Source organism: Ciconia boyciana, chromosome 1 (genome assembly GCF_034638445.1).
Source record: "Ciconia boyciana chromosome 1, ASM3463844v1, whole genome shotgun sequence".
NCBI lineage: Eukaryota > Metazoa > Chordata > Aves > Ciconiiformes > Ciconiidae > Ciconia > Ciconia boyciana.
Genome location: NC_132934.1, coordinates 61,613,933 through 61,636,911, shown reverse-complemented (window position 1 = coordinate 61,636,911; position 22,979 = coordinate 61,613,933).

The window sequence follows — 22,979 nt, the reverse complement described above, 5'->3', positions numbered from 1 at the left end:
CATGCCAATTCAGAAAGTACAGCAAAATACCCTTTCCATTAATATCTCTGAGTAACGGTACCCTCAGCCAGTTCTATAAGCATTGCTCTGCTAAATTTCTATGTTTTCTATGCTTTCTGTCCAAAATGTGAGCCGCCAATGTTCTGCCTTGCATCTGACTGCTGACTTGCATTAGTCTGATTGCATTAGCTCTTTACCACGTAGCAGGCAGAGCAGAGCAGGGCAGGTAGGATCCTTCCACCCCCAACAATGATGATGCTGTCATATCACCGAGAAATCCTGGGTTAGTCACTGCCTGCTTATCAGAGTCAGTCCATGCATATCTGAGGAGCATATCTGTGTCTCTAAGTTTAAATATCCATCTTAATCCTTGTGAATAGATAACAACTTGAAAGTTCCTATTCTACATCTCATATACTTCATTTTAACCACCACCTTCAAATGGCAACAGCAAAAATATGTATGTAAGTCTTAAGGTTTGAACGCATAATAACTCAGACCAACAGGTATGAGAAAGAAATGTCTCTTAGGTGCATATTTACTTCTAATTGGGAGTTCAGTGTAATACAGTAGTTCTGTGGTCACACAAAGGAAAATACACAGAAATACCTGACAGAAATACCTGACAACAGAAATACCTGACAACACAGGTAATAAGCTACTTCTGAGCTCACCATCCGGCCCTTGCTATTGCAGGCAGCCACTTTGTAAATCAGCGGTACAAGTAAGGGAGAGGGGTTGACAGTGAATACCGTTAGAAAGAATAGACCAACCTCTCCATCACCTCCATCCATGCAACTTATTAACACAGAGGATTGCCCAGAAAAAAATGTGGTTGCCTTCAGCTGGATAACTTATTCAAATCGGAATTATAAAATTGAATTAATCTAGAAAGACTTTTTCCCACGAAAATGGCACTAGTTAGTAGTTTTGCCTTTGAAACAAAGAGCTTTTTTAGACAGTCAGAGTGGGGTAGGGCAAAGTCTTTCAGCATAAATGCATAAAGTACAGGTTCACAAATTACATCAGAGGTTTGAAACCAATAAACAAGTTACACTAAGCTGTGCTCTGGAGCAGCATAAACCCAATGGATCTAAATTCCTCCCTGCTGTGATTCTGTGAAATCAGTGAAGTCACACTAGGGCTTTGAAATCCCAGTTTTATTGCATAGGAGTAGGCTCATCTTCTTTAGAGGCCACAGATGGATTCCAGCTATCATGAAACAAATAGTTGTCAAGAATGGATATCCAAAGGGAATTTTCTACAAAAGAGCTGAAGAGAAGCTTGCATCACCATTATGTGTTTTAAAATAAATCAACACGATAAGGAGCGTGATTAAGGATAGGTGGGGATCTCATGGTGCCGAACAAGCTTTGGAGACTGAAGTCACATGTGAGCATGAAATCATGAGAAGGAGGGAAGAAGAAAAGGAAGGTACAATGAACAGACATCAAGCAGTTTCATGGGTGGAAGAATCATGGTCTTCTCGCCTGACCTCCAACATAACACACTGCAAGAATGCAGCAGGGAAAAGCAGAAGTGAGAATGAGCTGGGATAAAAAGAAGACTAAAGTATCAAGATGCTCTGAGTAAATAGGATAAGAAGAAAGCAAGGTCTCAGCAAAGGCACATGTTACAGAGCCTTCCAAATACACGTATTGCCCAAGGCTGATGCTGTTTTCCAAAAACCTTTTTCCCATTTCCTGTGTTAAGCTGAAGGGTGCAGAATGCACCATTAATCTTAAAAGAAGCCACTTTTACTTCCAGGAACAGAGTTGTCCAAGCGTGGCTCAAAGACTGCGAATTCTTTTTACTCGTCCTGTTGCAGGTAGGTTTTAGTGGGTGATGACATTCATCTGTTGTAGCAAAGGATAAGTAAGATTGTTCATTCCTATTTTTCTCACAGGAAGAAATCCAGATGTGCATTCTTAGTATTATCTTTATCCTTATTCTGAAAAATTCCCATTCACCTCAAAAGCTTGCTTAGCTGACACAGAGTAAGGATCCAGGCTGCGTCTTAGTACATAGCAGCTAAGTGCTGCAAACAAGCAAATGAATGGGAAGATAAATGTAAATGAGCTATAACTCTTACAGCAGGGCTCTGTTCTCCTTCTCAGTTTCCTACTCACTTTAATCACTGACTGGTTCCTTAGGAAAAATCCTCACATTTTTGGTCTTTGGGTGGAGTTTGTCCCACTAACTAAAATCTGGTCATCCCAATCTCAGCTCGTCCTTTAAAATCTCTCTATAGAAAGAAATAGCCATCTCTGGAGGGTGAGTCACCCCATTAGAGCACGGCCACCGAAGATAGCTGGGATATATTGCCCTCTGGGGGTGCTTATTTTTCTCTACTGCATATAAGGGAAACAGATAATTCTTAGATATACGAAGCTGGACAAGGTGAATCCCAAACTTTGTAAGCAGATATATTAATACAATCAAGTGAAAAATACCTTTTTTTTGTGGATGTGCTATACATACATTTCTGTCCTTTCCTGCCTTTTCTTGGCTTCTCATCTCTTTGGTGTTTAAGCTGTAGATCTCAACAGCTTCTGTGGGAGAAAGGAAAAAAAGGTGATTGCCTCCTAAAAAATAATGGAGTGCAACCACACAACAATCTTTATCATTCACAGCCAAGCACCTAGTTTGTTATGTATCCATTAAAAAATGACAGTTCGCTACAACTTCTCTGTTGTACGTGGAAAAAGGTGACCGTCTTTGCATGTTGTTTGAGGCCTTATCCATGTACATAAAGTTTTCTAGTCTCCTCAGAGTTGCTCACAGGTTTTAAGACATTCAAGGACCTTGTGGTAATGACCTCCACGGGCCACTGAATGTGGAAATACCCAGTCCTACAGCTTCATAGCCTTTTAAGCTAACATCGTAATCTTATTAATTATGATTAATCTTAATTCCCTGGAGGAAATGGCAAAGGGCAAAGCAGCAGAAGTCTCACTCTTTGCATTTGTCTCTGCCCATGCACCCTGGCCCTTCAATTCCTTGGCATCTGGGCCCTTACATAAATAAGCCTGTCCTTAATTTTAAGTCCCACTGAAACCAGCTGGCAGGGATGTCCCTGAGTGTCTGCTATCGAGTGCTCTCGGAGGCACCATGAAGGATGACATGGGCTTCTGGTCTGACTCAGTGCCGATGCTCTTACTCTCTGCTGTGTATGAATTTTGTTGATTCAGGGCTTAAGAGTGCATATCATGATTTACTTACAGCCGGTGAGAGAGATGTTCTCCTTCCACAGTGTATAATTAAAGTAAATCTTCTAGCATAAGGCTAGGGTTCTGGATTCAGCCCAAGCGGGAGCTAGCATCATGTGATATAACTTAATTACCTTACTGTCAGCTGTGCTTTGCTGAGCATCTGGCCTTTGGTCTTTCAGGTTGAAGCTCCAAGTTAATTACAAATACCATCAGGATTGCGATGTAGCCTAATTGCACTTACCTCCTAAACGTTGTTTAATCGATTTTGAAATCCTGATCTACACGTCATAAAGCTTATTGGTCATGTTAATTGGCTAAATCTGTCAATGGAAAGATGGAGGGAATTGGCTAATTTAACTAGACAATAGACTTTAAAAATCCAATGTCCAGATAATCCTGTTGTTGATGTCCCAAACTTCTACTCTACCCTTTTTCTTTTAAAAACATTTTTACAGTTAAGATTGATTATATAAGGCTGATTATTCTAAGGCTGATTACTTTCCATGCTGCAGCGAGAGCTTTTACTCTCTTCTTCCACTGAAGTGTGGCAGAGGCAGCATTAAATGCAATTGTGGATTCAGAAATGTTTATGGTAGGCAGAGCCTTCAGATTAGCATGACACATGGAATTTGTGAGCTGTTAGATTTGATTTCAAAGCATTAGGCTAGGATTTCACATTTTGTTTTTATAAAATACAAATAGACTTCAGTTGCTTTGTTATTAAGATGGATTTGAAATGCTAGTCAGGGAGCAGATATGGAACCCATACACGTTACACAAGTCTTGCTTCCTGGAATGGATTTTTTTTCTTTTTTCTTTAGGATTTCTCCCAGATGCTACATAAACTGCTACTGTGAGACAGGCCAACCAAAAAGCCATTCCCCTCACTAATAAGGGAAAAAGAGGTAAGAAATGAATGAAGTGAACTCAGAATGAGGGCACACAAAGTCTTTTCCAAGAACATGCATTGAAGGAAGAAAAATCCAGTACGCACTGGACACAGGATGACAATCACTGATGTATGCAGGGCTCCTCTGCGTTAGAGCTTAAGGCAAACAAGCTGCCTTGTCTGGCAGCAGGAATCTTTATTGCTACTGGTGATCACACCATGGCTTCTAGAGCTACATGCAGGAGTCGTTGCTGGTGTAGGTAAAGATATAGGATCCCACCATTCATGGCGCAGGTAAGCCAGGGAGCTCCAAAGCGCAGTGCCAGCATTATTGGCTATCATCCTGGACACCCTGGTATACCTTTGACTGTGAGGAAAGGACCTACTGGTAAGTGTGCATGACACCTGTAGGTCTCCTCAAGGCCAGGTTAGCTGTGTGTCCCAGCAGCGGGCCTCCCTGTGGGGCCCATGCACTGCAAGAAGGCATTCTCCAGAGGATGTTGGGTCACAGGAGTGAGCAAACCCAGCAGATCCTTATCCTGCCACGTGCATCCAAACAGATTGCCAGAAATCTGCCTGCAAGCAGCCAACAGACTGTCAAGCAGCTGCAAGCACAAGAGATGGGGAGCTCCTGGATATTCCTAGACTGTGACAGAAGAAGAGGGTGGAGTGGCCTTTACAGTTGTTTTAGGATGTTTTAGATTTCCAGCCATCCAACGGCAAGCAAGACCTCAAATGTCACTTAAGATTTCAAGTTAACTTCTAACTGGAGTCTCTGAGGCAAAATCTCAATCTGACAAATAATTGAATAACCCAGTTTTCTAACAAAAAAAGCCCAACACCTTCTATAAGGAGCATTTTCATGGTTGTAACTTTTAGTCCTAGTTTTAGTCAAATGTTATGGGAATGCATGGAAACTTCTGTGGATTTCCAGGAATTTGCAGACAGCTCTCAGCATCCCAGGTTTCCCATTGTAATGCATGATAAACAGGAAAGGTAAATTGATCACTTGAATTTCTTGTTAATTGTGCCCATAAATAAGAGAACAAACACTTTTTTTTTTAAATCCTCTCTGCGTACTTCAGACAAACATTGTGCTGGCTAAAAAGGCTGAACCAGCCAGTAAGGCTTGCTGGTCAATGCTGACATGCTTGCAGGGATCTGTGCATGGGTTAGGAAGGAAGCATGACTGAGTGTTTCTATGGAGATTAGAAAGAACAGGTCTCATTTCCTAGGCATAACCTTAATTAGCAAATGCTTAAAGTTAGGAAGATCTGTTGTTTTTACAAGGACGTTTTGTTCCAGCAGCGGTTGTGTTTTCCTCCCTTTGCTCTAGCTGCCAGAGGCTGGGAGGCCAAAGGAGTCCAGGGTGAACAAGAGCTTTCTGTCTCTCACACCCACAACACCTGCCTGGGAGGTACCAGGCTGCAAGGAGACCTGGAGCCTGAGGCTGCTGCTTTGTCACAGCAGGATCAGGAGAGATTTCCCCAGAACAAAATGCATTCTCTTTAACTCAAAAGGGTGATTTTTCAGAATAGAAATTAAGTTTTCAGGATATATTTCTTTGGCACTCCCCTGAGATTACCAAAAAGAGAAGAGTGGGCTAAATGAAATGGTCTAATGCACCTATGTATTTATAGATACTTTTGGAATGATGCATAGATCTATATGCAGTAAAAGTATCCTGTAAAAGTAGGAGCAGAGCCCTGTAACTTATTTCATGTGCAACATCAACCAACATTTTGTTATCTGCTCGTAACTGTTAGTCTCATCAACATGAATTGCGCTGGGCTGGAACAGGCGATCCGAGGCAAGGAGTTTCCCTTGAAACCCTGATGCGAATTCCCTGCACCTCGCGGAGTGGAGACAGCATGTCCTTAAACCTGAACAATTCTGCTTCCCACTTCAGCTGTGGTTCATTAAACCACTTTCTGATGCTGGGTCAGGATGGAATTGGTTATGGTGGAATGAGACTCGTTTTCAGACAAAACTTTTATTTTCTCCATTTTCCCTTTCACCGCAGATTTACATCCCCAGTCTTTAGCTTGATAAAATCACTTCTGCCCCTTTGCTTGTGCTTATAAGGAGGCACTTTCTCAAAACTCAAGTCCTAGATACTTTTTACAGCTCCAAAATGCAGTACTGATTCTGCTCCTGAGCACTAAAGTAATATTTTAGCAGTGGGGCTGAACTCCAGTACTCAAGTGAATTACAGAGATGTATGTGTAGATCCAAGCTGTTTTCATGCTTTCTTTGAAGTGTGCTGAGACCAAACCAGTCTCTTCTAGCTGTCCTGTCATTTCTCTTACACTTTATACTCAAGCTGAGGTATTAAAAATATTGGTATTAAAAGTCTATAATGGCTCTCACTGTTACTTCAAAAGTCCTACCTCTCCAAAGTCTTTACATTCAGCCAAGCTTGACAGATATAGATGTCTTAAAGAAAAAATTATCTTCATCCTTTCCTTCTGCTTCTTGGCTGCATTTTCCAACCTCTTTTCAGGGAAATATAGTATTTCAAATATCTCACAGAAAAAATATGACTCCTCCCAGACTCCTGGGGCTGCTCTCACAGGTTGCCTGTGGGTGCTACTGCTTCTTGAAAGGAGCTATGCAGTAGGACCGCGCTGGCTGACCCAGCACGAAGAAGTGTCTTGTACCTGAATGCATCTATAGGGGGTGGTTTTGGGCTTCATGGCAGACCACTCGAAAAATTGAGCAAGTAAGCTTGTCTCGCCATGTCCTTTGGCACTGACACTGATCAAGTGACAAAAATGTTTTCGGCTTCAGTCTTTCAGCCTAGCTTGTATGCCTATACTGGTTTTGCTGTCCTCTAATGGATAAAAGTCACCATCTGTGAAGATCTGTACAGGCAGGATCCAGATCTCTGCTAATGTCCCATTCCCGATATCCTTTAGCCAGGGCATCAGTGCTCTGTTGTACTCTTAACAGTTGCTGGCCCTGGAATGCAAGTAACTTCTCGGCCTCTTTTATGGGGCTCTGAGGAGAAGCCCTGCTGCAATATGATAACATTTAGCGGGATTCCCTAGAAGCATTGCAGTCGCAGGCGCCAAGCAAATGACCCACCACACTCCTATTTGTATGAGATAAGGAGCTTTACCCGTGCACTTTGCAGCCTGCTTTAATATTACCTCTTTCATCTCCTCCTGTTTTTTTTAAAGCTACGTGTCTTGCCTTCATGGGACATCTGTGGGTGGTGGGCGGCCTATACAGGGCAAGGGAAAATGTGTAAGAATAACAAGGCTCACTTCCACTGCCACCACGGATCTCATCAGCTGTGGAGCCAAAGTGTTGTCCCACAAAAGAGCAAGCCTTAAGCTATAAAACCTTACTCTCTTACCAATGTTCAGGCATAGGTGGGAACTGCTGTAACTTCATGTGACTCACATTTACCTTTTAGAGGTGCACAGGACCACTGCCTCATAGTCTTGTGCCAAACAGACATAACCCCACAAAAGAAGAGAGGGTGGAGTTTTACACTCATTTTCTGCCCTGAGATCAGAGGATTTTGTCCTGGCTGTATGCTGGGCCATTTTGTTAGCTGGGAGGAGGTGGTGAAGAGGAAGGCATTTGCTGTGTGGCAGAGGATGTGTGCAGCGCCGATTCACAGCCATTTTCCATTTGCTCTTTCTCATGCAGCGCTTCTGCTTTTTTCTCTATTTATCACAGGTGCAGGACCCTAACAGTATTTCTGCAAATACAACTGTTGTCTGTGTTGGATGTCAAATTCAAAGAAACAAGACAGCAGACTTTGATAGACTTCATGGGTATTAACACTGTGATAGTATTGCGTAAACATATGATAGCTGATGTTTAATAAGAGAGCTCAGGGCAAAGGCCTGAATGTAGCATCTCAGCACACTGGCATACTGCAAGCTGGATTATGTCTTGCAGAAAACTGTCCTTCATTTAAGATAGTGCAATAGACTGCTAAGCATATGTTTCCACCCAAAACAAAGGCAGCTCAGGAATTTGAATATTGTGGGAAGCCAGGCTCTGTCTGGGTATTATTTTGGGAAAGGAATATGTGTGGGTGGATGAGAGACAGTTCAGGTGGGGAAGGAGGGAGACAGCATGTGGGAAACAGGCAGCGAAGGGAAGCTGCAGCACAGCCAAGCTGTGTGGATGCCTGTCCTAGGAGAAGCCAGAGAGGCCGGAGAGCTGGCTGGGAAAGATCTGCTGCTGTGAGAAGAGAAGTTGCCTCTGGTTGTTTGTGTCCTACTGTGTTTATGAGAGCAGACTCTCTATATTGTTCTACATAAAAAGAATTGCATCAAAAATGCTGGTCTCTGCTATTAATATCTTTACTTGGAAAAAAACTTAAGGGCCTGAATTTTGTACAGCTGGAATGGTGCGGGATTGCCTTTATTTTAATGTGGCATATTTTCTAATAAAACTTTTGTTTTCTCCTTTTCCCTCTCAGTTCTTACTTGTTGTTCCTGTTGTCTCTTCTTCTCAGGAGAGGCAATAGGTCTCAGAGTGGGCACCCCGTCACCTTGGGGAAGCCTCTTCTCTGTAGCACAAAAAAGCGAGGTCCTGTCTGAGGGCAGAACTTGGTCCCGTCATGGGGCTCAGCTCTTTTGTGTTAAGAGCTGATGTTGACACCTATAAGAGAGCCTGAGTTTCAGGTACTTAATGTTCATCCATCCAAATAAGTGTAAGAAGTCTACCTGTCCAGCTGGCCATTCATCTGTGCTTCTGATGGATTCCTTTGACTCAGATTAATGATGCCCAGAGAGGAGATATCCAAGCAAAGGTTATTCACAGGGTTTATGAGTAAACAGCAATACTTCCCAGCTGGAAAAAATCCTCAAAGTCCTGGTGGTTTGATCAGGCTGAACTTAGAGTGCTCATAGCAAGTGAGAACGTGAGGCACTATTTGCATGTTGGTGCCAGGTATTGATCTGGACAAGGTCCTCCTAGTCAATGAGTGCATTTGTTGAACTCCCCTTACTTCTCCTCACACCTGAGCAGGCTTCTGTGGTTGTTGATAACATCATACTGTGTCTGGGGAGCTTTTCTGTACAGAACTGACTGTCCTGAACCCCAGAAGGAGAGTGGCTGTCCCCAGTCAATGGGTAGCCAGGGGCTCAGAGGCATCTCCAAGCACAACGGTGACACAGTCCAGCAAAGGAGAGATCTACAGGTGCTACCGTAAAATGAGCAACCATCTCACCGGTGAAATGACACCTGTTCAAGAAAATAGCAATAATTTTGAAATTCAGCCGAAATAAACCTGCAAAAAGTTGGCCAGAAGTCTCTTGTGATTCTGGACTAGCCTATAGTAGGTAAGGCAAAGGAGTAATATGGCAAATTCTGAGAGCAAGGATCACACTACAGCCCATAACCACATCCCCTTAGGTGAAGCATGCTTAGACTTGAAAAGTAATTTATAGAGAAAAATCCCTCTGGACTCCTCCCTCCCACCTCTCTGAGTCCTGATAATGTTCTGGGAAGTGTCACACTTTCTGATGAGATGTTTAAAGCAAACCTAGTAGCTAGAGAGGTCACCTGCTAATGGAGATACCATCTTACTGGGCTTCTCTAATTGCAACCAGCAGTCAATTCATTGCCGTCTTTCTGAGTCTCTGGCTGCAACCGGCAGGGAAAATAAAACAGCAGCCACTGAGATTCAAAGAGATGTGTGCAATCTGGATTGTGCATTTAGACAGTGTTTATTTTAAAAAGCTATTATCTACCAGCTGCTCATAAACTCTGTTATGCCCTGCAAGAATCTTTGTACTATGTAATTGTCTTGCCTCTCTCTAAGTGCATATTCCACTGGTTTGAATTAGCTGCTAGCTCGTAGTGATTATGGTCATCATTCATCTAGAACAATTCAAATCAGATTTGGAAGTGGTGACATCACCTATGTACAAGTAGTGTCTGTACAGTAGGGGCATACTGTCCTCAACCTAGCCCAAACCTGTCTTCTGTTTTCCTCTGGTGTCTTACAAAGCATAGCGTTTAGCGGGAAAGCCTTTCCCTCTTCCACTGCAAGTAATATGTATTGCAGTTAGTGTTATTTGGGACCTTAATTACCATTCTAAAAACTGTGACCGTGTGCACACATGCTGAAATAGGTTTTCTGTTTAACCCAACGCATTTACAGAGAGCATTCGTTGTATCTGTTATGTCTGTGGACATCTCCTTCTTAACATCTGTGACATATTATGTAATGTTTCTTCTGGCTCTCCAGTAAACAGAAACCATATGAAGGTTCAGTGTTGGTGCTCCCTCGGACCTACCTAATGCTGGCCCTGATCTGAAGGTTGGAGAACTACATACAAACAGTGGAATGAAATAAATTGTTGATGTAACTTGTGTATAGAAGATTTCTAAGTTCATTTAAACAGTGACAGGTATAGCTGATTTTTTGGTAAGATGCTGTATATTGGTAGGGCAATATAAATCTGCAAGAAATGTTGGCAAACCTCCACAGGATTTTGACTTAACTTTCTTAGCGCACAAGTGTGAAAGCTTTCTTCTTATTATTCTCTTTCTTAATTTGTTGGCTGTGTTCTGACAATTTGGATGCCAAATAACTCAGCAAGATCAGGAAGAGATCTTTTCCAAAATATGCATTCTCTCATTATGCAGCAAAGCATGTCAATGTTGCCGAATTGATGGCACCTGTTTCCAGTACAGCAAAAGGATGTATTTGTAGAATATCTCACACTTTTCAGAAATGCTACCCATAACAAAAAGCTGCCTTCTGGAAGGTCTGCATAGTAAGGAAAACTTCTGGATTGCATTTTCATTTGTACCACTCTCAGTATCAATAGCATTTGCCATTAGGGGTAGGTCCAAATTTTTTCACTGAGATAACATGAACTGCAATTACCCCTTAACTCTTCACATGTGAAGTAGGCAAGGAAGTCCTATCACCAGGGTACTGTCAGCAAGTGAGTTCACCGCTTCTCAGAGAGGTAAGGCTGGACCAGTATTGCCTTAAACCCTCCTTCTGTCCCAGTGCTCCCTGCAACCACTGTAGGAATAGTGTTAACCATTTGCAGTGCCAACATTACAAAGACATGAAGGCTGATCATGCTAGAAAGATGATTTTAACAGTCCATGCATGGTAATGGGTGAGAAGCTCAGAGTGAACTAGGTCCCGTCATAAGCAGGGTAGGCAGGAAGAAAACAGGGAAAGAGTGGATACTAATATGACAGTGCAGGTGATGGATTTAGAGGGATAAAAATTATCTTTAAAGGCTTTAGAAGTATGTTTTTTAACACTCACCAGCACTCAGAGGCACTTGAATCTCTTTTCTAAAAGCCTGCTTATTTTAAAAGTCCATTTGAAAGATTTTTAACACCTTTCCAGGAGTGAACTGAAAATAGTGTCTCTCTCTCTAAGTATCCAAAGAATAGAGCTTTTCCACGTGTGTAATAGTAATGTTGAAGGTCCTACTGAACAAAATTATGTTAGTCAGTGTCTGCAAAGTGAAAATCAAAGTAAGGACCAAGTTTTTCCTTTAATTGATGTGACTGAGTCAAGTTTAGCTTGCGCATTTCTGGAGAAAAGTTTTCCAATGTTAAAGAAATAAAAAGCTGGATGCCCAGCTTGTTTGTCTCACTGCAATCTACTCACATAATTAGAGAGGCTGATTTCTCATTTGTGCAATTAATTTGTACAGAGCAAAATGACAACAGCAGAGCTTTAAACTTCCAGCTGTGAATTTCCTCTTTTCTGTTGGCTTATATCAGAGCCAGGAATATATATCCTGCAGCTTTTTGTGATTTACAAGAGTGTTATTCACCTTCTGCAGAAGGCCTCATGTAAGTCTGTTTACAAGGCTGGGTTTACTCAGGTAATTCAAACAAGGCAAGTCTGGTTTTCCATCCAAAACCGTTCTCCCAGGAAGCAGAAGCAAACCCACCCGACCAAGCTAAGTCAGCACGCACAAGTGCTCTTATCAGCAAAATGTTGTCATACAGCATCAGTCAGAGAACAGGCAGCCATACAGCACCGTAATAAAAAATGTATTTGGCACTTCCTGGACTATTTACCGTTTCATTGAATACCACACTCCTCTGAATGACAACTGCAAATTCCAGGGGACAATCCGGCCCACTCTCCCTTCAAGACTGGAATTTTAATGGCTCCGATAAGAGACCGCCATCTTTCATCAGATATTGTGGTGTTTATTTTAGCTTTTTGCCCCTTTTGTGGCAACTGTGTCTGCACACAGGCCTGGGGTATCAACCGATGACAGTCAGTCCTTTCAGAAGCCTCACCAAGGCACTTGAACCATCCATTACACACGGCAACATGAGATAAATTTATCAGAAACATTTGCATGGACCTTCAGCAAAGGAAGTGGTGTGCTCTGTGTATTTTCTGCAGGCTTGGTTGGGAGCACAAACAGGACCAAATGATGAAAAGATTCGGTTTGCAAGAAGAGACCGTTCCTTCATTCCGGCTGGCTTCAAGTTTCATCAGTGCCAAGTGAGTCCACTGTGAACCTAGTGCCTCTGCGTGGATGTGGATGTGTGGAGGAAATGAGTGAAAGACTCAGTTATGTTTAACTTTGTTTTACTGTTACATTTCTTGTCTTTTCACTTCCTAGAGTTTAAACCCAAAAAGGTTAATGTGGTCATCTAACCTGACACTCCACTTGTAGCCCAGTTCAGGACACTGAGACAGAAAGAACAACATGTACAGATCCTTATTATTACAAGAATTATCATTTGATCAGAGGTCATACTGTTTGTAACTCTTAACATTTCCAGCCCAAGAGCTGAACTGTCATATATCAATATGTGTTTTCTTCTTTCATGAACAGATGCTCATTACAGTCTACTTTTTTCCCTTACTCTTTAAAGAAGACAGAAATACTGTTACAGGTAACTCTTGGATGTGCTGGTGGATTTGTCATGAATTTCCTTCAACACATCTATCAGTGCTTCCCAAGAGTATTGGCTACTGCTTCAACAGTCAGACCTCATTCTCAGTTAGACACCCAATGCTTTGAAGCAAGTGCCTACCTTTGATCAAACTCATGATTTTTGTGGCACAATTTGTGTGTCTGAATCCAGAAGAAAGGTGGAGCAAATGCTCATGGCAGGTAAGTTGTTTGTTGGGAAAAGCCTTCTCCCAAGCTGCTGGTGGGAATTGATGTGCTGCTTGGTGGATGCTATCTTATTGCACTGGAGTTGTTCTTTCTCTGCACATAAATCCAAATGTGCTTAGAACAGTAGATTGGCCCCTTTTTGAAATGCCATTGTGCTGAAAGAAATGCAAAGCTTCCCACAGCCCCAGTGAGATTTTCTTGAAGTCCACGAGCAGGCTCATGGCCAAGATGTAGGATGTGAAGATGGGGCTCAGCTGCAGTCTGGCTAGATATTCTCAGAGGTCGGATGCTTCTCCTCAGGGAGCCTCCACGTGGCCTGTCTTTAGTCCTTTTAAAGGTTATGGTGGTATATCCCTCTGGGATACTCCTACAGAGTTGCATGGTGGTAGCTCTGGCAGGGTCAAAGTGCCTGACTTGGCTGAAAGTGGTGTCCCCCGCAGCAGTGCTGAGAGCCCTCCATGGCCACCACAGCATGGAACAGCCCCCCACTGACCCTGACCCTGGCAGCTGAACCCTGAGGAGAGTGCGCTCAGGGCCCTGACAGCCCTGTTGAGAGATTTGGTTCTCCTCGATATTAATAGCAATAGTGTTGCTAAATCCTCAGGAAAATTCTGGAGAGCAGAATGGTTGGAAACCTCATTTCCATTGGCTTTCAATTGCAATTAATGTCCTAGCTGCTCCTTATGCCTTTGGAAAGGTCAGCCCATAAAGACTAGAATTTCCCAATGACCCTAAGCAAACACAGAACTTGTGCAAACACCTACATTTCTGTGGTCCCCTGGAACTCCTCTGTTTGTTTTGCTAACAATTTTTGTGATAATTTATGTTTTCTGAACACTGGCATAGAATTCTTAAGAAAAACATAATCTGGTTGATTTTCCAGGTGGATTTAAGCATTCGGTACATGAGCCATGAACTCTGGAGAACACTCCCCTAAGGTCAGCAGCACTGGGTCAGGCTCTGCAGAGCACACTGTGGGATGTGGGATGCGGGATGCACCTCAGGTTAATGACTTGCAATTGCATGCAGCCTTTCCTAAAGCTGCACGTGTAGTTAATGCATATCAGAACTCAGCGAGACTATTCAAATTACCCCAATTTCCCAATGATTTATGATGTATGTTTCTGACATCGTTGGTTATTTATCTGTCCTCCTAGTGTTGCTAGCCAAAGCAAAGAGGGAAGAAACAGATGCAGTAATATTATGTTTTCACAAAGGGTCAGATGTTTTCAGGGACAGTACAAGTTGGATAGAAGGGTACTAAAAGATCTGAAAGTCAGAAAACTAGCAGAAACATCAGTCCAGTCCAGAGTCAAAGCAGCTGAAAGAGCCTTTCCTCATTCTTTTTCTACAGTGAATCATTTCCTGACTCTGGAAGATGGATTCTGTTCATTTAAGTAGTTTTCCAGGGTGTATTTTATATTGTAGACTGGAAGTTTTTTACAATATGCCACTTAAGACTTTTCATAACCCTAAAAAGTTAGGTTTCTTTAGTAGTAGAAAACCCACTTCAGACACAGCACTTAACAATAAATGGGCCAAATTCTGTTCTCAGTTACAGCTATGCAACCCTCATCCTTAATGCATGTAATAACTGAGCTTAGTAGAGGTGGTGGATTAAAGACCTGGGGTTCCAAAATCCACCCTCAGATGTGTGTGTGTGGCTAGGATGAAATCAACGGGAGTCCCATGTGTACATCCAGGGTAGACTTTGGTTTGTGATTTTTATTGTTTGCGCTATTGGATAAAATTGATTCCAGCGTTACATTTCTCAGTCAGAGTTATTTCTACATCATGCATCAAAATGTTGGCTTCGATCTCTTCTTCTTGATAGTAGCTTTGAGGAGTATTTGTTTCCTGGTTAGTTTGGGCCCAGCATTAATCATTCTCAGGCTTCCTCTAACTTTTTTTTTATTATTTTACTGATGGCAGATTTAACTGTTGGCTCACCTTTATTTCCAAAACAGATGAATTTTATTAGTCTCTAATATTAACCAGATCCAACTAGTTGACAGAGTTAAACCAATGTGGGCCAGATGCTCAGCTGGTGAACCACAGCCCCGTTGATTTGGGTACCCTGTCTGGGAGAGTCTGACAGGGTGCCCAGGAAGGTGGTGGGCCCCAGCTCACAAGTGCAACCATGTAGAGCTGAAGGTCAGCATGTTGGGCTCCTTCAGGTGCCCTGAATTAAAGCAAAGAGTCCTATTAAATCTGCTGCTTTGTAACGAGACGGGAGGTGATCTTCCAGGGGGTATGTTTTTCCTTTAATAGTTGGAGCTTAGGGCTTTGGGAGAAATGTATTTCTTTATGTTGGTAGTAGAATGAGTCTGAATGAGACAGTAAAAGCTCTGGTGAGGAATCAGAGCCGTTCTTGAATCAGTAGCTTACATCTCATATTTTCTAGCTTTGAAATTTGGGTCGATCTCTAATCTAAAAGCTAGCTATCAGATTCAGAAATACAGGCAATCTCATGAAGATGAGGTGTTTTTTCTTTCTTGTTTTGTTTTGTTTTTTCCTCTTCTGCTTTTCTTTCTCTCAGGGAGTGAGGATTGCAGCTTGCCCATGGTTCTAGGTCTGCGGGAAGCCTTGGTGTTATGCAGGCAGTGCAATTTGCAAGGTTTATGTTAAGACTCAGGAATGAAAGGGGAAAGTGGTGAGGAGAGGAATTTCTTATTGCCACCAGGAAGGCATGTGGACCTTCGGTGGAAGAGGATGAAAGATCTGAATGTTTAGGGTCACCTTCTCTAGCAGTTTCAAATGCAGCAAAAGAAACAGTGTTACCCCTTTTATTGCCTCTTTACTTCAGTAGCTGTAATTTGTGCAGCCTACTTCGAAGCATTCATTTGTGCACTTTGAAGCAGGACAGACAGAACTGTGGATGCTTTTAAAGTAGACATAAGGCTTACTCAAACTAATTAAGCTGAATTTAAGAACTTCCTCTCAATTCTCAAGTAATTCTTAATTATAGGATCACAGGAGAGTTCAAGCTGGAAGGGACTTCAGGAGGTCTCTGAGCAGGAATCTCCTGCTCAAAGCAGGGTCAGCTATTGTCTCGATATTTGGAAAAACTAAAGCGAAGATAACTGGAAATATAACCTATTAGAGTTTAGTTTTAAACCTACGCATGACTTCTCTTAGAGTTCTTATAGCCTTTAAATAAAGCCTAGTACTCAGTCTCATGGTTTTATTTGTATTTCCATCTCTAGCAGTTGCTTTAGAACAATTTGCAGTAGAAGTGTGCCGCCTTCACCAGGTGTGAATTAGGCATCAGGCCCTCAGTGCGATTCACCAGCATTTCATGGCTAAGAGCTGTTCTGCAGATAGGACAGACAACAGGCTCCAAATTGAACAGCAAACTGGCATTGGTTTTGTGTTTTGTTACCTGCACTTAGGAAGTGCAGGTTACCTTTATTGTGCTTGTTACCTGCACTTAGGAAGCCTGGAGAAAGGCATAAGGACTCATTTGTCCTGGAGTGCAGGTTCTGCAAGTTGCTGAGGCAGTGACAGGTTCTGCAGCCATGCACAGCAGTTATTTTGGTCTCTATAGCTGGTTTTCCATTTTCCTTAGTGTTTACTGGTAGCAAAAATATTTGTGATGTGGAGATTAATTCCTGCAGAATAAATCACAACCACATCTGTGGAGAATCGTTTCTCTCAGAGTGGCCTTGGCTGTAGTGCACATAACTATTGCCCTATTTTTTGAAAAAGACAATACTCTCTTTTCATTTTCCCAGTTTATTATGGGTTCTTTGCTCCGTGCCTTGGTCTGTTCATGTAAATTCTTATGGACCTTTGTCCACAGCTTGTGAACTGAGCTATGAGGTCATATCATGGACTTCTGGGGAGAACAAAAGGCGCTTTATATGGAAGATCCATACGTTGGGTTGTTTCTGCCTTGTGAACGTGGTAGTGATGTGCTTCACAACTGAGCTTGGTACCTGTGTGCCAAAATGCTGTCAGTCACAGAGAGATCTGTTATAATATGAAGACCTAGAGAAAAAAGATCAAGTTTGGGGAAAGATTTGGGCTGGTCAGGACCGTTGAATACAAACTTGGACACACAATTACCAAAAAGCATAGCCTTAACTCGAACCTTTATCCTCTCAACATGTTTTATTAAGTTCCATTTCAAATGGTCCTGCTTGCCTGCCACATCACTTACTGTTAATGAAGGATAGTGGCAGGAACAGGAACCGGTCTGTGACACATCAGGTGCAGCAGCTACCAGCATATCTGTGCTGGGCTGGCCAGAGGTTCAGGTAACACCACGTTCCCTTCAGAGTGCAAACCAGAGCCATCCTTGCACTAGCTCTCCTGTTATGCCTAATGATTTATTTAGGATACCTGCTCACTGCATACAGAATGCTTACAATATTTCGAAGGGTTTTATCTATAAATATAAAGCCCAGAGAGTTTTGCTTTTTTCAAATTTTGTCAGGGAAATGTTGTGAGGCTGAGCTGTTTCTAACCTCAGATGTTTTCTTGAGCCCAGTATTCCAGGCATTGTAGCTGCCACTCTACTCGAATGGCCAGCTTGGACATTTTAAAATATCCTTCTGCACTTGCCTGTTCAGAGCAGATAAATGGAGAACAGTTTTACACATCCTTATACCTTCATTTATCTCAAAAGATTCATCTAAAAACATTTACAATTGAGCAATATGTTAATGTTCATCTGCTTAAAAATCTACCTACAAATCTAAAGGAAAAAAAAAGGCAAGTTATTACATGCAAGAACCATGCATACTCAAAAAATATGCATTAGTCGAGCAAAGATGGCGTTGTCATTCAGCCAAGGCTTAGCTTGATGCCAGCATTACTCAAGCAATGACAGATCATACAGGCCTTGACTGTATCTTAGAGAATTAGGTTGTCCAAAGCTTTCTCCTTATCCTCCATCAATAGGGAATGAGAGCTCAGGGCTGTATAAATAATGCCAAAGGAAGTGCTGCATTCGACAGGGCAGCTAGAGGTTTTTTAACCTAGGAAATACTTTGTGCATACATGGATAATGAGGTCTTTTTGAAATCCCGTGGATGAGCATTGCTGTTCTCTCGCCGCATCTACTGGACTGTCACTGATTGGCATGTAGAGAGAGGAACGAGTAACCAGTAGCGCATACCATGCGTATGAGCAGATTTCCCTGCTGCGGTGTAATGCTGTCACTGTCAGGCTCCTTTCAGTTCTCTTCAGAAGAATTCCAGGAAATCGGATGGATTTTAAGCCAGTAGACTGATTACATAGCCACCAAGTCAAAAGGGTAAAGCGCTCCATAACTATCCTCAAGAATCCATTAAAGCCCTGCTGAAACATGATCTACCACTGATTAAAGGGGATTAAAAGGGGGGTAGGGGGGAAGAGCTTTTCGAGTTGTAATGCACTGAATGAAAGAGATCAATAAATGAAGCAGGGAGTTCTGAGAATCAGCTTGTCCTTGCAAATGTTTTATTTCAGCTTCGCTGGGAGAAACTGCACCTGGACTCTTCCCATCAGCTCCATGGGAATCAGATAAATTTTATGGGTTTGCAGGGAGGATGGGGAGGTTAGCGCTGTTAATGGAAAAATACTGACAACTGTATCAAATGCTGCTGTTAATTTGAAACACTAGCAACGTCTTTCAAAGTAATGTTTCACCTTAATTGCCTTAGGGAATAATTTAGCTGTAATTGGAGAGTAGCTTAAAGTTATGTGCATTTCTGAAACTCAAGAAGGAAAAGGAACATGGCAAGGAAGAAATGCCTATCTATTGAGTCTATAGGGAAACCATTAACTTGGCAAAAACATAGGGGAAAGTTCAGTGATCAAGCAAGCTGGCAGCGTGGAGTCAGAGAGTAGGAGAATGGAGAAGAGGGCAATGAACCGGCCTGATCTTCAGAGACAGGATTTCCACTGAAATCGATGTTGTACACAAAGGAGGCTGGTGAAGTACAGCAGAAGCATTTGTCAGAGAAGACAAAAAGAGAGATGAATGGGAGTAACAAAGAGGCCCCTAGGAAAGTTCAGTGAATTGTGAGAGCTCACAAAAGACACGTAGGGTTGAATGAGGATACTGAAGGAAAGTGATCCTACGTCATGTGTGCTGTTCTTGCAAGGTACAATCAGCTCACCAGGACTTCGGCTTTTGCTGCCTGGGAGCTAGTTTCCCCTGCTGAAGTTTTCATTTTGTTTTCTGCCCAAGCTGGGAATCCTGCAGGGAGCCTGTTTCCCAGGGAGCTCGGTGCTTCCTGACAGTGGCCAAGTATCTGTGAAGTTTCTGACTTGGAGTACCCAAAACTATTAGATCCTTCTGAAAAATTGCTAAGACCTTTTTTGTAAGGACTGAGAAGGGAAAAAAGAATAGTTCTAAACAATGCTGCACAACTACTTAAAGTCATCAGTTGGGTTTGACCTGGTTGATAGTAGTGGTGGTACCACATTCAAGGAGGAGCTACTAGTGCAAGGACATATTTGTTTATTTAGAAAAAGTGAAGGGAGGTGAGAATGACAGAATTTAAGTTATGATGGTGCATCCAGCTATCTGAGTGCTTCTCCTACTATTTTTTTTTTAACTACTAATGCTGGTTACCCTTAATGAGCAAGACATTAATAAAATTACAACAGCACTGAAAAAAAGCACCAGGCTTTGCAAACACACATGCAATCTTTAACCTAAAAATGTTAGTGTTAAAGGAATAAAGTTTACCTTGCAATGCCAGATGTATTTTATTATTTACACAATGTATTTAGAAGTGGTATTTTCCACAAGCTCAGAGAGAGAATCAACAGCAATCTTACACAGAATAACTATAGTAATAATTACTTAGAAGTTATTCTAGAGATTATTCCAGATGAGAAAGTGGTGAGATGGCATAGGTTTCTTAATCTCCTGGAAAGAGAGAATATTAGTCTACAGCAGTGTCCTGCTGGGATTATTCTTCATTCAGCCTTCTACAAGAAATAAAGATTGCTTGTGGGAACTTCTCATCAAAGAAATTAATATAAAAAATCTTTGCCATGTCATTTCTACTCTTTTGGTTTTTTTCAGTGATAAGTGCAAGTGTTGTGAAAAGATCTACTCTAAATGAATAAGACTTTACATATTTATTTTTTTTTTTAATCTAAAATGAGGGAAAACATTGCAGAAGGACTCCTCATTATTTTAGACTCTCTAGGTGTAAAAGCCACTTCCACAGAGGAGGTTATGTTGCACTTCATTGGTTACAGCATCAGTGGGGGACGCCAGCCCAGCACTGGGAGCACAAACCCAACATCACAAGCCGAAATCTGTTCAGGCACTTTTCTCAGGGCTGTAAAAGACTCTTCAAAATACGGAGATGGAGAAGTCAGCACATCTTTCTAATTTGAAGATCAAATTGAGGGAATTAACCAGCACAACCACACATGTTCTTTCTTCTCCATTCTCAAATGGCAGCTAGAGGATTAGGGTGAACTTGTACTGAAAGCACTTAAATTCATACACACACAAAAAGATGAAAAGACGGGTAGGATTCCCATTCTATGTTACTTTGCAAGTTTCCATAAACCACGTCCTTTTTTCTTCCAGCCCAAACCCCACAAAAAGTGAAATAAGCCTGAATTAAACAAACTTGTTTCGAAGATACAGCACAAGCTGAGAAAGCATGCAGTAAGATAAGCGTAATTTCAGGTTTAGCTTTAAATTTCTAAATCCCCTGACAACTTTGCACAGTAATTTCCCTGTTGGAAAAAGATGTCCTTTGTTAGATCCAAGCCAGGAACTCTGCAGGTTTAGCAGCTGCACAGGGGCCAGAAGAGAGTATGTCAGAAAGTAGACTGAGGTATTGAAATTGTTGAATTCTTCCAACAGTCCCATAGGTAGGTTTGACTTAAGATAAGTGCCAACTTGTTTCACATACAGTCATTGTCAAGGAGGTGAAAATTTGGCAGTTTTGTCCCATCATGTGCTACTTTTTTGCCTCCCTTGGCAGTCTAAGAGAAACCCCAGAGCAATAAGAGATTAAGATGGCATCTTAAGCCTAATTGGCTTGGAAATTATCTTATTAATAGGGCCAACCCAGGAACCACTCACCAGTTTGATTGCAAAAATGAAGCACAGAGTGTTTTCTCCTTTCTCACCCTTTTCAACAGATCTCTAATTCATTAAAATATGATAAAACTTTTGTAACTTTGGACTACTACTTAATATGAACCATTCCTGAGTCACCCAGGAATGGGAAGTGATTTATGATTACCATGCCAGGATTCCCTGCAGCATGTGCTCTTCCAGTGGCACAGGCCTTGTGTAATGTGAATGTCTTCCAAGGGGTAGGAATGAGTGAATCGATCACCCAGAGCCACGAACTGTAATTGGTTTTGGTTTTTTTCTTCAAGAGTTTTTTTTTAGAAAAAAAAATCCTGACCTCAGACTTGGCTTAGGAGCTCCTGACAGTGGTCAGAATTGCTGTGGTCATTTTGTGCTTTCAGCGCATGGACCGACGTGCTCCATGACAGCACATTTGTTAATCTAAAATACTGGTAGATGACACAAATCCAAGTCACAACGGATTACATTTTTGGTCGGTCAGCAGCACAAGAAAAACTCAGGCATGATTCATACCATTATATCACAGCCAGTAAATAAATGCACACAAATGTAAACAAGCCTTAGACAGATGAGTACCACGGTGAGAAAAGTTGAAATTAGAGCACCTGAGAGCCCATGTGGCTCCAGGGTACTTTACAGCATGAGCACCGTCCCATGGTGTGGCATCCTCCATGGCACAATGTGGTTCAACCCCATTTACTTTGAAGGAGTTATGCTGCCTTGCACCAGCTGAAGACTGGGCAATACTGACTGCCCAACAGCTGCTGGAAGCAAAAAGAGAATTGGCCACATTTCCAGAAGCTGATGTGAAAAATCTCCTGTTGAAAACACAGAGACCGATATGACCTAATTCAGGCAAGAATAATTTCATTCTCTGAGACACAATTGCTAATAATGATGATTTCTGAGTAGGAGGAATTGCCTAGGAGAGAGCTTCCCAAACCCTCACTGGTTTGGAAACCAGCAGTGGCAATGGCAGTAGTAGCAGGAGTTTCAGAGCTCTGGTCCTTGCTGTTTGCAAGCACTACAGGACACATCCTTCTTTTTGCTGGCCATTTACATCCCACTTAGAGGTAGCTTGTGTCTGTCAGTTTGCAAACCTTTAGGTACAGTGCTAGTTGTATTATTTCCCAGAGATCCCTGCAAGATGAGCTCTTCAAATACAGATCCCGAGGAGAAAAAATTGTAGCTTCACAGAGGAGACCATATTTTAGAGATATTTAGGGACTTTTAGTTGCAGAGGTGTACCTGTGTGTTTCTTATTTTCACCGTCAGTCACTTTGATACCAAAACAGACAACTTTTTTGAGTATAACCTCTAGATCTCTTCCACAGAGGAGAGAAAGAGACTAATGAACCATGTCAGAGAAATGTATGGCTGTAGGACCTCTAATTGGGTAACTGCTGTCCTCCTTGTGTAGGTTTGAAGCTGTAATGAATAATTGCAATGAGGGAAATATATGCCAAATAATGCCGTGAAACAGCATCTGTGGGATTCTCAAGACAGTTTGGCATTGCCTGGACACTGTTTCAATGAACCAAGAAGCAGATGAGCCAGTGTCAGAGGGCACTATATATATCATACGGGAAGTGTAAATTCTGCATGTTGAAATGGGTAAGCGTGACCGAGAAATATCGGTCTGCAGTCAACATAGATTAGAAAGAAAATCATGACTGCTTGGTAGGCCAGCCATTTAAATAAATGAGAATAAAATTTCT